Source organism: Schistocerca cancellata, chromosome 2 (genome assembly GCF_023864275.1).
Source record: "Schistocerca cancellata isolate TAMUIC-IGC-003103 chromosome 2, iqSchCanc2.1, whole genome shotgun sequence".
Classification (NCBI taxonomy): Eukaryota; Metazoa; Arthropoda; class Insecta; order Orthoptera; family Acrididae; genus Schistocerca; species Schistocerca cancellata.
Window position 1 is genome coordinate 641,479,033 of NC_064627.1, and position 12,495 is coordinate 641,491,527.

Here is a 12,495-nt window from a genome sequence, read left to right on the forward strand (position 1 = left end):
ATTAGTAGCTAGAATTTTTGCTTTTTTTATCCGACTGGTAACTACAGATTTGGCCATTTACAGCTAATACTGTGTTGGAAAATGAAGGGCGACAAAGGAAATCTACGCCTTAGTAAAACACCTGTCTTCAAAACTTTGAATTTCTCGTTGTTTCCGTATTCCCTTTCCACACTTCACAAGAAACATTTGAATCAAGGCGGTACTTTGATGCGGTGTTAAGCAAAAGAAAGGACGCGGAGAGTCTCTACTGGTCCGTGGCTAAATCGCGGTCGTAAATCTCGTAAAAGTCTTACCGGAACTTTGAACAAAGTAGCCGCTTCGCTTTTGGCTTACGCTAGTCAAGATGAAGTTTCCTGTTCGCGTCTGTTTGAAAAAGCACCTCGAGAACTTCTGGCGTTTACTCATCTCCTTTCGAAGAAATTAATAACTGTGCTAATGTGGCGTAATATCAAGAAGAAAGCATAAACGTAAGATTTTGCAGTTTTTATTGCATATTAAACTATAACCCGCTCTTCATAGAGAGAGCTTCTGGGAAGAAGTTCGTATAAATTTTATGTGGTTAAAACTGTAACTTGGGCGTATAAAAACTGGTAACGACTGCTGCAGGCTACAAGGCAGCTATGAACTTAAGCATTATGAATAAAACCTTAAATGAAAATGCATTAACAGCGGAAAGCTAAGAATTTCGTATAAATTTTATGTGGGTAGCACTGTAACTTGGGCGTATAAAAAACTGGTAATGACTACTGCAGGCAACACGGCAGCTTTGAATTTAGGAATTACGAATAAAAACCTTACACGTAAAATGCATTAATGGCGAGAAGCTTAAAATTTCGTTTCTCAGCAGGATTTTCGCTTTCACACTTTTTCGCGTAATTTCGGGCAGGTTGGTAACGATTTTATATATTTTTACGGGCAGTTGGCCAAATCTGGTACACGTGGAGCACTCTGTATCGTCTGTGTTTTTGTTGACCGCGGTCTTTGGTCAGAAGTTGGCACACGGCGTTTCTACACAACACGTCCTCTCACAGAGAGACAAGTAACCGTTAGCGTAGCGATAACATGACAGAGAATTAACAAGCGGTCCTGCGTTCAGGAAATGACTCCCTCCTATCTCCATAGTGGGTTACTGCCGCAAGTTGAACTAACTACTTCCACATCGAGGATCACCATGTTATATCAAGTGCCTGGGGAGTAGGATGGTTATGGGAGAATACTGTAGCACAGATGCTTTGATTAACTCATGATCAACCGGTGTTTGGCTGAACATAATAATAATATTAAAACGGAAAATGCTTCCCAATGTGTTGCAAAATTATATTTATTTGGTCACTAACCAGCTTTGGGCTTCTCAGCACATTTCAGGCCAAAACTGAATGTCGTAAACACAGATGAACATGATGTGCGACTTACACACATATATTTGTACAGAAGATACAAAAGTGACAAAGTGTTTACACAGGAAAAAATGGGTTGTTGTGAGGCCTCGTGTAAGGAGGAGATATGCGTACCATCACGTTTCCGACTTTGTTAAAGGTCGGATTGTAGCATATCGCGATTTCTGTTTATCGTATAGCGACATTGCTGCTCGCGTTGGTCGACATCCAAAGACTGTTAGCAGAATATGGAATCGGTGGATTCAGGAGGGCAATATGGAACGCCGTAGTGGATCCCAACGGCCTCGTATCACTAGCAGTCGAGATGACAGGCATCTTATCCGCATGCTGTAACGGATCGTGCAGCCACGTCTCGATCCCTGATTCAACAGATGGGGTCGTTTGCAAGACAACAACAAACTGCACGAACTGTTCGACGACGTTTGCAGCAGCATGGACTATCAGCTGGGAGACCAAGGCTGCGGTTACCCTTGACGCTGCACGACAGACAGGAGCGCCTGCGATGGTGTACTCAACGACGAATCTGGGTGCACGAATGGCATAATGTCATTTTTTCGGATTAATCCATCTTCTGTTTGCAGCATCATGATGGTCGCATCCATGTTTGGCGACATCGCGGTGAACGCACATTGGAAGTATGTTTTCGTCATCGCCATACTGGTGTATCACCCGGCGTGATGGTATGGGGTGCCATTGGTTACACGTCTCGGTCACCTCTTGTTCGAATTAACTGCACTTTGAACAGTGGACGTTACATTTCAGATGCGTTACGACCCGTGGCTCTACCCTGCATTCGATCCCTGCGAAACCCTACATTTCAGCAGGATAATGCACGACCGCATGTTGCAGGTCCTGTACGAGCCTTTCTGGATACAGAAAATGTTCTCACCAACTGAAAACGTCTGGTCAATGGTGACCGAGGAACTGGCTCGTCACAATACGCCAGTCACTACTCTTGATGAACTGTGGTATCGTGTTGAAGCTGCATGGGCAGCTGTACCTGTACACGCCATCCAAGCTCTGTTTGACTCAATGCTCGGGCGTATCAAGGCCGTTATTACTGCCAGAGGTGGTTGTTCTGGGTACTGATTTCTCAGGATCTATGCACCCAAATTGCGTGAAAATGTAATCACATGTCAGTTCTAGTATAATACATTTGTCCAATGAATACCCGTTTACCATCTGCATTTCGCCTTGGTGTAGCAATTTTAATGGCCAGTAGTGTGCATTAACATAGAAAGAGGGTAAAAAGACTTTTCATGTAGAGATATATATAACGAATGATGAGAAATAATATTTCGAAGCAAATACTAGATTCCAACTGTATTTCGTTTTATCTCTTGTCATTCTTATATGTATCTTTGCACAAAAACTTTGGTTACTCTTTTCTTAAATTAATGTAATGATTGTAATATTTTCTTGTGTAAACTCATTTAATTTTTGTATCTTGGGTACAAATAATGTCTGTGTAAGTCGGATATCATGTTTACTTGTGTTCGCGAAATTCAGTTGTCACCTGAAGATGCCCTGAGAAGCCGAAAGCTGGTTCGTGATGAAATAAATAAAATTTTGGAGAACATTAGAAAGCGTTCTTCATTTCGATATTCATAATCATAAAATACAAATCGGCCTCGTCTCGAACCTCTGACAGTGATATATGTATATTTTTCCGTACTTGGAAATTATTCCTAATACAATTTCAGTAGCTGCTAGTTGTCATTTCTGTTTGATATCTCGCACTATCTCAAGATCTGAGTGATAAAACCCTTAAAAATGCAACTATTACAGTCGTGTATCTACTTCGAGTAAACAGCAACTGAGATGTAAACGCTGAAAATAGTATTTTGTAGAGGATAGCATTGAAAGAGCGACCATCCATGACGACTAAAGCGTTACAGATTCTGAAGCGATGGGGTTGTCATGCCTGCAAAGAGACGAACAGCGATAAACAGAAAGAAAATTCTCTTTGGAAAAAGGGACACTGGGCAATAAGGAAATACTTTATATGCCGTTTGTTATTTTTGATTAACTTGTGTGGAAATTGGAAACGTATTATTTTATGTTTTTCCTTCTGTTGCGTGAAAATGGTTGAGCGGTTAGTCTGCACGATAATTGTCTACATGTCCTGGACATGGCAACGCGAGATTCCTAACTCCCATCGCATTACGGCTTAATTGGCGCACAAGGATAACTTTTTTTACCTAGAAAGGCAATGTTGCCGCTTTTTACCGGGCCAGTTAGCAAACTGTGTCGTAATACACTCTAGTGTCATGCGTATTGAAACACCAGGGATAATGTTTTGATTAGGTCCTCTCAGCTGAAATGAACAGAGGTGTGTGGAAAACAATGAGCGTATAGATGCAGAAGAGGAGAAAACAATTACTATCATCTCTTGATATGTTACTTCCTCATATCACCTTTCTCGTCACGAATGACTACCGTAGTATACGCAGGCCTGTGCGGCATTTCGTACCCATGTAGCGTCATAGAACTAGCGTAACAGCGTAACGCTCCGAAATGTTCAGAGGGAGAGATGCAGGAGCCACAAACGAAAACTGTAGCTAGCCACTCACGTCTTTACGGTCAGAGTGTGGGCTCTCATTTCCTGGGGGTGAAGAAAGGGGAGGAGGGGGGGCGGCGTGATTGTGAGCGACAGGATAATAACCATCCTGAAATGTCATGGCCCCGCAGGCGTCGCTAGCCTGAACGGTTAGTGGCTCTCATTTTATTTTTATGGATACGATAACACTCACCTTCAAACTGCGGTGTCTGCAGTTGATCGCCTCGAGGAGAGAGCCGACCCGTTCAAGAGAAGAGCACACACTTCGGTGACTGTCTGTTACGTTATATCCTAGATTGTAATGCTGGAACCGCGGAGTGAGTGTGCCCAATATGAAGAGACTGGAATGGTCCTGTCAAGGGAATTAAGCTGCCAGTCACCTCAATAATTCAACGACCAACGTTGGGGTAAATCTGCATAGGTCGCCTTGAGAAAGACGTATTATTCGTTACATTTAACATAAGGGTTACAGAGCGGCAGCTGCTTGGTGGGAATGGTTCATGACGTTTATGACAGAAAAGGAAAAAAAAACTGTCATACCATCCATGTTGTCACTTGCTGGCTCTCCTCTACAATGGCTGTTCGAGGCAGTGATGGAGTGATCAAGGCACTAGAGTCCTCAAAAGTGGGAGTCTAAATCTCGGTCCCATCACCCAGACTTAGATTTTCCTTCGCATTCCCAATTTATTTCAGGCGATATTCGAATAAATGTTTTTCTCAGTAAGACTATAGGCGATTTTCCCACGCATTAAATAAGTTTCCTAACTTATAAGAAAAAAACCAATTTCACTAAAAATATAGCTCCCTGCGATGGTAAATATATCTTTGTGTGAGGTAGTTATTATTCCTAGTAATGTGAACTGATGTGAATATAACCCAACCAACAATAATTCATTTCGCTGCATACATAGGTCGCATTCGTATTGGTATCTTAAACGACAGAGATCCATTTCGACAGTAATTTGTTTACCATTTACTTAATGAATGAAATATTTTTACTGGTTGAAGAGCATCAGAGATATAATCAATAATTTTCTTAACAATAACTTGCAGCAGTACCTCTATGTCACTTTATCGGCACTACAAGTTTTGGTCAAGTAACAGACTATTCAGTGGCATAAAACGATGACATTAATTGCAAGGCTATCTTTCAGTCATAATCACTCCTATCTTCTTCAATAGGATACAGTAAATGCATAGAATTCAAAGACTACAGAAAATTGCAGGAACTATCAGTTAGGTGACATGTTAACAGAGCGAAGCTGGTAGTTTCAATAAACTGACAAACGGCTGCTGTTGCCGTTGAGGTCTTCACTCCAAATGCTGATTTGATTCAGCCCTTCAGGCTACGCTATCCTCTGCAAGCCTCTTCATCTCTGAAAAGCTACTGCTACCCACATCCTTTTGAATCTACTTACTGTATTTGTCTCCTGGTATACCTCTATGATTTTTCACCCTCACATTTCCCTCCCATACTTAACTGGTCATCCCCTTGATGTCTGATGTCTCAGAATGTGTTTTATCAACTGATACCATCTTTGAGTCAAGTCATGTTACAAATTACTTGCCTCCCAAATTCTAATCAATACCTCCTCATTAGTTAAGTCGTCTACCCACCTAATCTTCAACATCCTTCTGTAGCACCACATTTCGATAACTCTATTCTCATTTTCTCCTGTCTACCGTCCATCTTTTACTTCCATGCACGGCTACACTCCTGATAAAAACCTTCAGCAAAGACTTCCTAACACTAAACCTAAATCCAATGGTAACAAGTTTCTCTTCTTCAGAAATGCCTTTTTTCTCATTGCCAGTCTACAATTTATATACTCTCGACTTTGGCAATCATCAGATATTTTGCTGCCCAAATAGCAAAACGCATCAACGGTTTTAAGTGTCTCGTTTCCTAATCTAATTCCCTTAGCATTACCTAATTCAATTCGACTACGTTCCATTATCCTTATTCTGCTTTTGTTGATGTCCATCTTACGTTCCCCTTTCAAGACGTTGTCCATTCCTTTTAACTGCTCTTCCTAGTCCTTTGGTGTCTCAGACAACATTACAGTGTCATAGACAAACTCCAACGTTTTTATTTTCTCCCTGACCATTAATTCTTACTCGAAATTTGTTTTTGGTTTTCTTTACTGCTTGTTCAATGTACAGATTAAATATCATCGGGGATGCATAGGTTGTAAATAGCATTTCGCACCTTGTATGTTATCCTTCCGACCTTCATAATTTCAAAGAAAATATTCCAGTGAACATTGTCAAAAGGTGTCTGTAAGGTTACAAATGCTATAAACATAAATATGCCTTTCCATAACTTCAGATATAAGAGAAGTCGTAGGATCAGTATTGCCTCGCGTATTCGTACATTTCTCCGGAAACCAAACCGATCTACCACTAGGTCAGCTGCTACGCCCTTTTACATACTTCTGCAACGAATTCGTGTTAGTATTTTGCTACCACGACTTATGAAACTGATAGTTCGGTAATATTCACACTCGTCAGCACGTGATTTCTTTGTAATTGTAATTATAACATTATTCTTTAATCTGAGGATATTTCGATTTTATCATACATCTTGCACACCAGATGGAAGAGTTTTGTCGTGAGTGACACTCCCAAGACTATCGGCAGTTCTGACCGAGTATCGTCTACTCCTGCGGCCTTGTTTAGAATTAGGGCTTTCGGAGCTCTGCCAAATTCTTCTCGCAGTATCACACATCCCATCTCATATTCGTATACGTCCTCTTCCATTTCTACAACATTGTCAACAATTTCATCTCCCTTGTATAGACCCTCTACACACTTCTTCCACCTTTCAGCTGTCCCTTCTTTGATTGCTTCTGGTTTTCCATCTGACCTCTTGGCATTCACACAGTTGCGCCCCTTTTCTTAAAAGATGTCTTTGATTTTCCTGTAGGTGGTATCTATTGTTCCCCTGGTGAATTGTGCTTCTAAATATTTACACTTGACCTCTCGCCATTCCTGCTTAGCCGTTTTATACTTCCTGCCAACCTCATTTTTTAGACGTTTGTAGCCGGCCGGAGTGGCCGAGCGGTTCTAGGCGCTACATTCTGGAACCGCGCGACCGCTACTGTCGCAGGTTCGAATCCTGCCTCGGGCATGGACATGTGTGATGTCCTCAGGTTAGTTAGGTGTAAGTAGTTCTAAGTTCTATGGGACTGATGACCTCCGATATTAAGTCCCATAGTGCTCAAAGCCATTTGAACCATTTAGACGTTTGTATTCCTTAGACCTTCTTCATTTGCTGCATTTTTACAGTTTCTCTTTTTTTATGAACTAAATTCAATATCTCCTGTGATATCCAAGGATCTATATTAGGCATTGTCCTTTTACCGATGTGATCCCCTGCTATCAGTATTTCATTCTGCATAGCTACCCATTAGAGCTCTACCATATTCTTTTCCCCTGTTCCAGTCATCGTTGCTTAAAGCTCCCTATGAAATTTTCAAAAACTTGTAGTTTTTTCTCAACTTAGCTGGCGTCATTTTCTTAATTTCCTAGTGGTTTTTTTATCTGCAGTTAAAACCAATAAATTTTGGTCAGGCTCCACATCTGCTGGGGAAAATACTTATAGTTTAAAGTCTCGTTCCGAAATCTCCAGCTTAGCATTGTGTAATCAATCTAGCGACGATTAAATTAGCTCTTTGCATACTTTTACCATGCGTTGTCCTCTTCAATTCCAGAACCCCAGTCCATATTCACCTACTGTATTTTCGTTCTCTTTCTTTTCCTACTATAGAATTCCAGTCCTTCGTCACAATTAAATTTTCATCCAGCTTAACTAACAGAATAATTTCTTTCATCTCATCATAAATATCCTCAATCTCTTCGCGGATCTGGTTGGCATATAAATTTGTACTACCGTGGTGCGTGTGGGTCTCGTGTCTATCTTGGCTATGTTAATGCTTTCACTCTGCTGTTCATAGTAGCTTACCCGTGTTTCTATTTCGTATTCATTATTAAACCTACTCCTGCATTACCACAATTTGATTTTGTATTTATACCCCTGTACTCACCTGACCAGAAGTCCTGTTCCTCCTGTCACCCAATTTCACTAATTCCGACTGCATGTAAGCTCAACCCTGTCACTTTTCCCTTTTAAATTATCTAATGTACCGGCTCGATTAAGGAGCTCCGCCGCAAGGGACGTCAGTTCTTTTTTCTCCTGGTGACGACGTTCTCCTGAGTAGTGCCTGCCCAGAGATCAGAATGTAGGACTATTTTACTTCCGAGATACTTTACTCAAAAAGATGTTGCCAAAATTTAACCATTACCTTCATGTCCTTGGGAAAAATTACAGCTGTAGTTTCCCTTGCTTTAAGCTGTTCGGAGTAACACCACATCAAGGCCATTCTGATTAATGTTACAAGGCCGGATCAGTCATTCATTCAGGCTGTTCTCCATGCTACTACTGAACAGGCTGCTGCCACTCTTCAGGAGTCTCTCATCAGATCGCCTCCGTGGTGTGTGTCGCCGAGGCATGGAAGAAGGCACCCACCCAATTGCAAGGTGTCTGGTTCATGAGGAGATGGGCCTGGGAACGTACAGATGTCGTATCAAATAATGACCCCTTTAAAATACTAAGAATCTGTATATCGTCGCCTTCTTAAAATAATCGATGTACCTAAAATTTAATTGGCTGTCAACTATAAAATACATTTATGATAATGCATGATGCAAGATGAGTGGAACTATAAGTTTTTCTTTTGTTTTAAATTGGTATTAGTCATCTTTTTCAATCGTCTACGGTACAAAAAGTATCTAGTCTTTCTACCCTACTGTTAAATCTATACATAGAAGAAGAATGACGGAAGTTTAGAGGGATGTTGGACGAGGATGGTAACTGTTGGGATGCGCCATATTAAAACTCATCTGAGTTCCCCAAGTGATTTATTATTTCCAGCTACAGTGCCCTCGTTCCTCTCGGTCAGCATCACCGGGTCCTGCAATGCTGAGTACATCACTTTGCTGTCTGCAAAACGGCTAGGCGCGGAATGGCTGCCACAGTGATCCGTGCAATGCCCTGCGGTATGTCGGCCTTGTACGGCAGCGGGGTTGTGGTGACGTCAGGATGTGCTGGCAGTCGACTCAGCGGTCTCCATCCCTGCTGTCTCAGCACTGCCCACGGGGAGCTGCAAGGCTGCCTGAAGCGTGCTTCCTCACTGGCATGGCTATGATCGCGGTGACAACAAACACCGCGATCTGGCATCCGAATCTGTGGCTCCCGCATCGGGATGCCTCTGGCGTGTGTTGGGACACAACAAGACTGCCTGCAGTAGTGAGCCATGGCGTGGTTCACTGCTGGATGGCTGGCTGCGGACCTCAGAGGCTCGAGCCATAGAGATGGGCAAAACTGTTCTTTTCAGAGATTGGATCAGAACTGTTCACTCCCTGAAATGAATTAGCTCTTTTTCATGACTCACCACTCATTTACAATAGAAAATAAATGGAAGGCACATTGCCCTTTAAACTTGGTTTATTCCAGTACTATACCTGTACTTTGATCTTATTTGATCCTATTTTGAAGTAACACAGATAATGAGTAAGAATTTTGTATTGTTTATTGAAATTTCCACGATATGACAAAGTTTTTGATTATTGATTTATTTTGCACTATCGTGGTTTTTTGGGTGATCGGAAAATGTTGTAACTTGAGATTTCCATTAACAATATATTTGGCTATAATGTATTAAAATTTCATTAACCTCATACAAATACATCGCAAGCCATATATTTTTAAAGTGAACGTTTCCTTCCGAAGACGCCTAAAATCGCAAAATCCGTACCAGAATAAGAAAAAAAATATAAATTTGACTGTAAAACGAAAGTGCTGCATATATCCTTACGCAGAATAAAACAAGGAAAATATTGGTGAATCACATTTTGCGATACGTTTATCGGTTCGCTCGTAATTAAAGCGTAAATTCGAGTGTCCATAATAAAAATCCTATAGTAAGAGGAGTCATCAGGAACCTAATCTAATCAGTTTAAACAAATAAAAATAAAATAAAAACAATTGATGTATACATAACATAATAATGTAATATACATAGCGGTATTACTACGAAGAACAATATCCAGTAGGGACGAACTCCGATGCAGAGGCGCTGAGTCGAGCAGGTCGAGCCGCGAGCTGTATTACTGCATGAGCTAAGACCGCAGAGACCAGAGTGACACCTGAGTCGCTTTGCTCATCGCTCTGGCTAGAGTCGAGATGGTGGGGTGAGCGTTGAGCGGGCGAGTTCCGAGGGTGGGGGGAGCGATTAACTCACCTGCTCCGAGATAAATCGTCCGTTCCCTTGCGAGCAGGTTGTTGCAAGTAGTTCCTATGTTATCCTCTGGGTGTCTCTCTGTCCTGTTGCTCGCATCAACTGCCCAGAGGGCAGGACGTGCGACTGAAACGATCGCCGACAGAGTGCGATGCGAAGTTAAGCTGCGCCAGACACTGCACGTGGCAGACGACGCACAGAGACGGCACGGCATATGTGAAACACAAAATCCAATGGGGCACTGCACAATGCAGGCAGCCAAGGTAGAAGCAGGGCAGAGGCCGGCGCTGGCTGTGTTGTGTGGCGTGCACTGTGCTCTGACCAGCAGAGGCGCTGCTGATATGCTCCGTCTCTCTCTCTCTCTCTCTCTCTCTCTCTCTCTCTCTCTCTGCCGTGGGAAACGTTTGGAGCTACCGTTATTTTTTTCTGAATCACTGATTGTTCACTCCTTTGAAAGATTCAACTCTATGAATTAGTTCAAGAGCGGATCCCCCATCTCTATCGAGCCAGCGACCTGCTGTGGACTGGAACGCTGACGCCCCATCTGGTAGTGCGTGTAGCCGGTTGTGTGACATGTCCCGCCGTCCAGGAGTGCTGTCACACTTGAATGCCTTGTTAGTGAACCAGCGTCTATTTATACGCAGCTGTGCGCCTCTGTTTTGCTAACTAGCCGCTTTGAGTCACATACTCATAACAGCTGGGGCCCCTTCTGCCTGTAACTTGCTCCATGACAACTGCTGCGTTTACTCTTTTCAGTGGGTCTACGGCCCTGTGGCCTCCATTCTACTTCGCAACCGCTGGTAGCATATCTTACTGTCAACAGGCCCATGCCTGACTCTAATTTGTATGCTCCAAAAAATTGCACCGGAGCAAACCTTTTCCTATCTTAAACGGTGGTGCCACTACAGAAGTGAAAGAATGGTTAATGAGTGGAAATTGAATTAAAGCTTAAAAATTATCATTGATATGACACTGCCGTCCACAGAAAAAGTGAGGAGGATATATAGGACCTGTTGAATAGAATGAACAGTCGAATGAGTCAGGATCAAAAATCAGGCTAACATGGGCTAGGCCTGGTCAAAAGGTGTCTGCTAGTATTAAACTCCAGTCTTATCTAAAGGAAGAAATTTCTGGGAGTGTACGTTTGGGGCACATTTTCTTATGAAACTGAATCATGTACTGTGGGGAAATCTGAAAAGACGAAAATCGAAGTGTTTTAGATGTGGTACTATACCAATATGTTGAAAGTTATATGGACTTACAAGGTAAGGAATGAGGAGTTGCTCCACAGAATCGCCTAAGAGAGAAACATGTGCAAAATATTGACAAAAAGAAGGGACGAGATGATAAGACAAGTGTAAGACATCAAGGATAACTCACACAGTGGTACAGTAAGCCGTAGTGGATAACAACTGTAGGAGAAGATAGAGATGGAATGTATCTACAAAATAAGTCAGGATGTTTGTTAGGAGTGCCAATCTGAGATAACGAAAACAGTACAGTAAATTCATCTACAGATGTGGACAACACAAAGGCTAAAGACTCGAAGGAGTGTTACCTACAGCTCTTTTCGTCTAAAATGCTTACGTTGCAAAGGCGTCTGTCCCGAACAACTAATGAAAGCATGCTTTGATATGCAGAGAAACTTAATAGTGACAGAATTGTGAGCGCCAGAACTGAAAAAAAAAATATTTTCTTCGTATGCAATTCGCAGTCATGGTGAGAAATTAAAAAAAAAAGAAAAGAAATCTCTGTCCGAAGAGACCTTGAAGCCCAACGATACCGACCGATTACAGTGGCATTCTCAGTCTTTGGGCGTCACTCGTTGCAGACGTGGAAGGACATGTGGTCAGCACACCACTCTCCCGGCCCTGGTCGTTGTTGAGTCATTAAAGGGTGACTTAATTGCGACCATCACAGATTCCATGTCGTTTATGAGTGGTTAAATAATCTATGGTAGGTTGGAAGATGGCTGGGCAAAGCTAACGAATGTGCTGTCATGAGTAAACTTTGTCCCACAGTTACTTACAGATTTATGTTATGGTTTTCGCTTTCTTGTACGGTGAAAATTATGCGATTTTATGAAGTTACAACCACTGATTTTCCGAAATCATTGCATATGCCGCGATTATATTCACATCAGACACTCACTGAAACATCTTGTCTATCAGCTCGTCCCCCATTGGGCTTTATATTTAGCTTTAGATGCATTTCTTTGGGTTTCCCTCGCACAGCACAA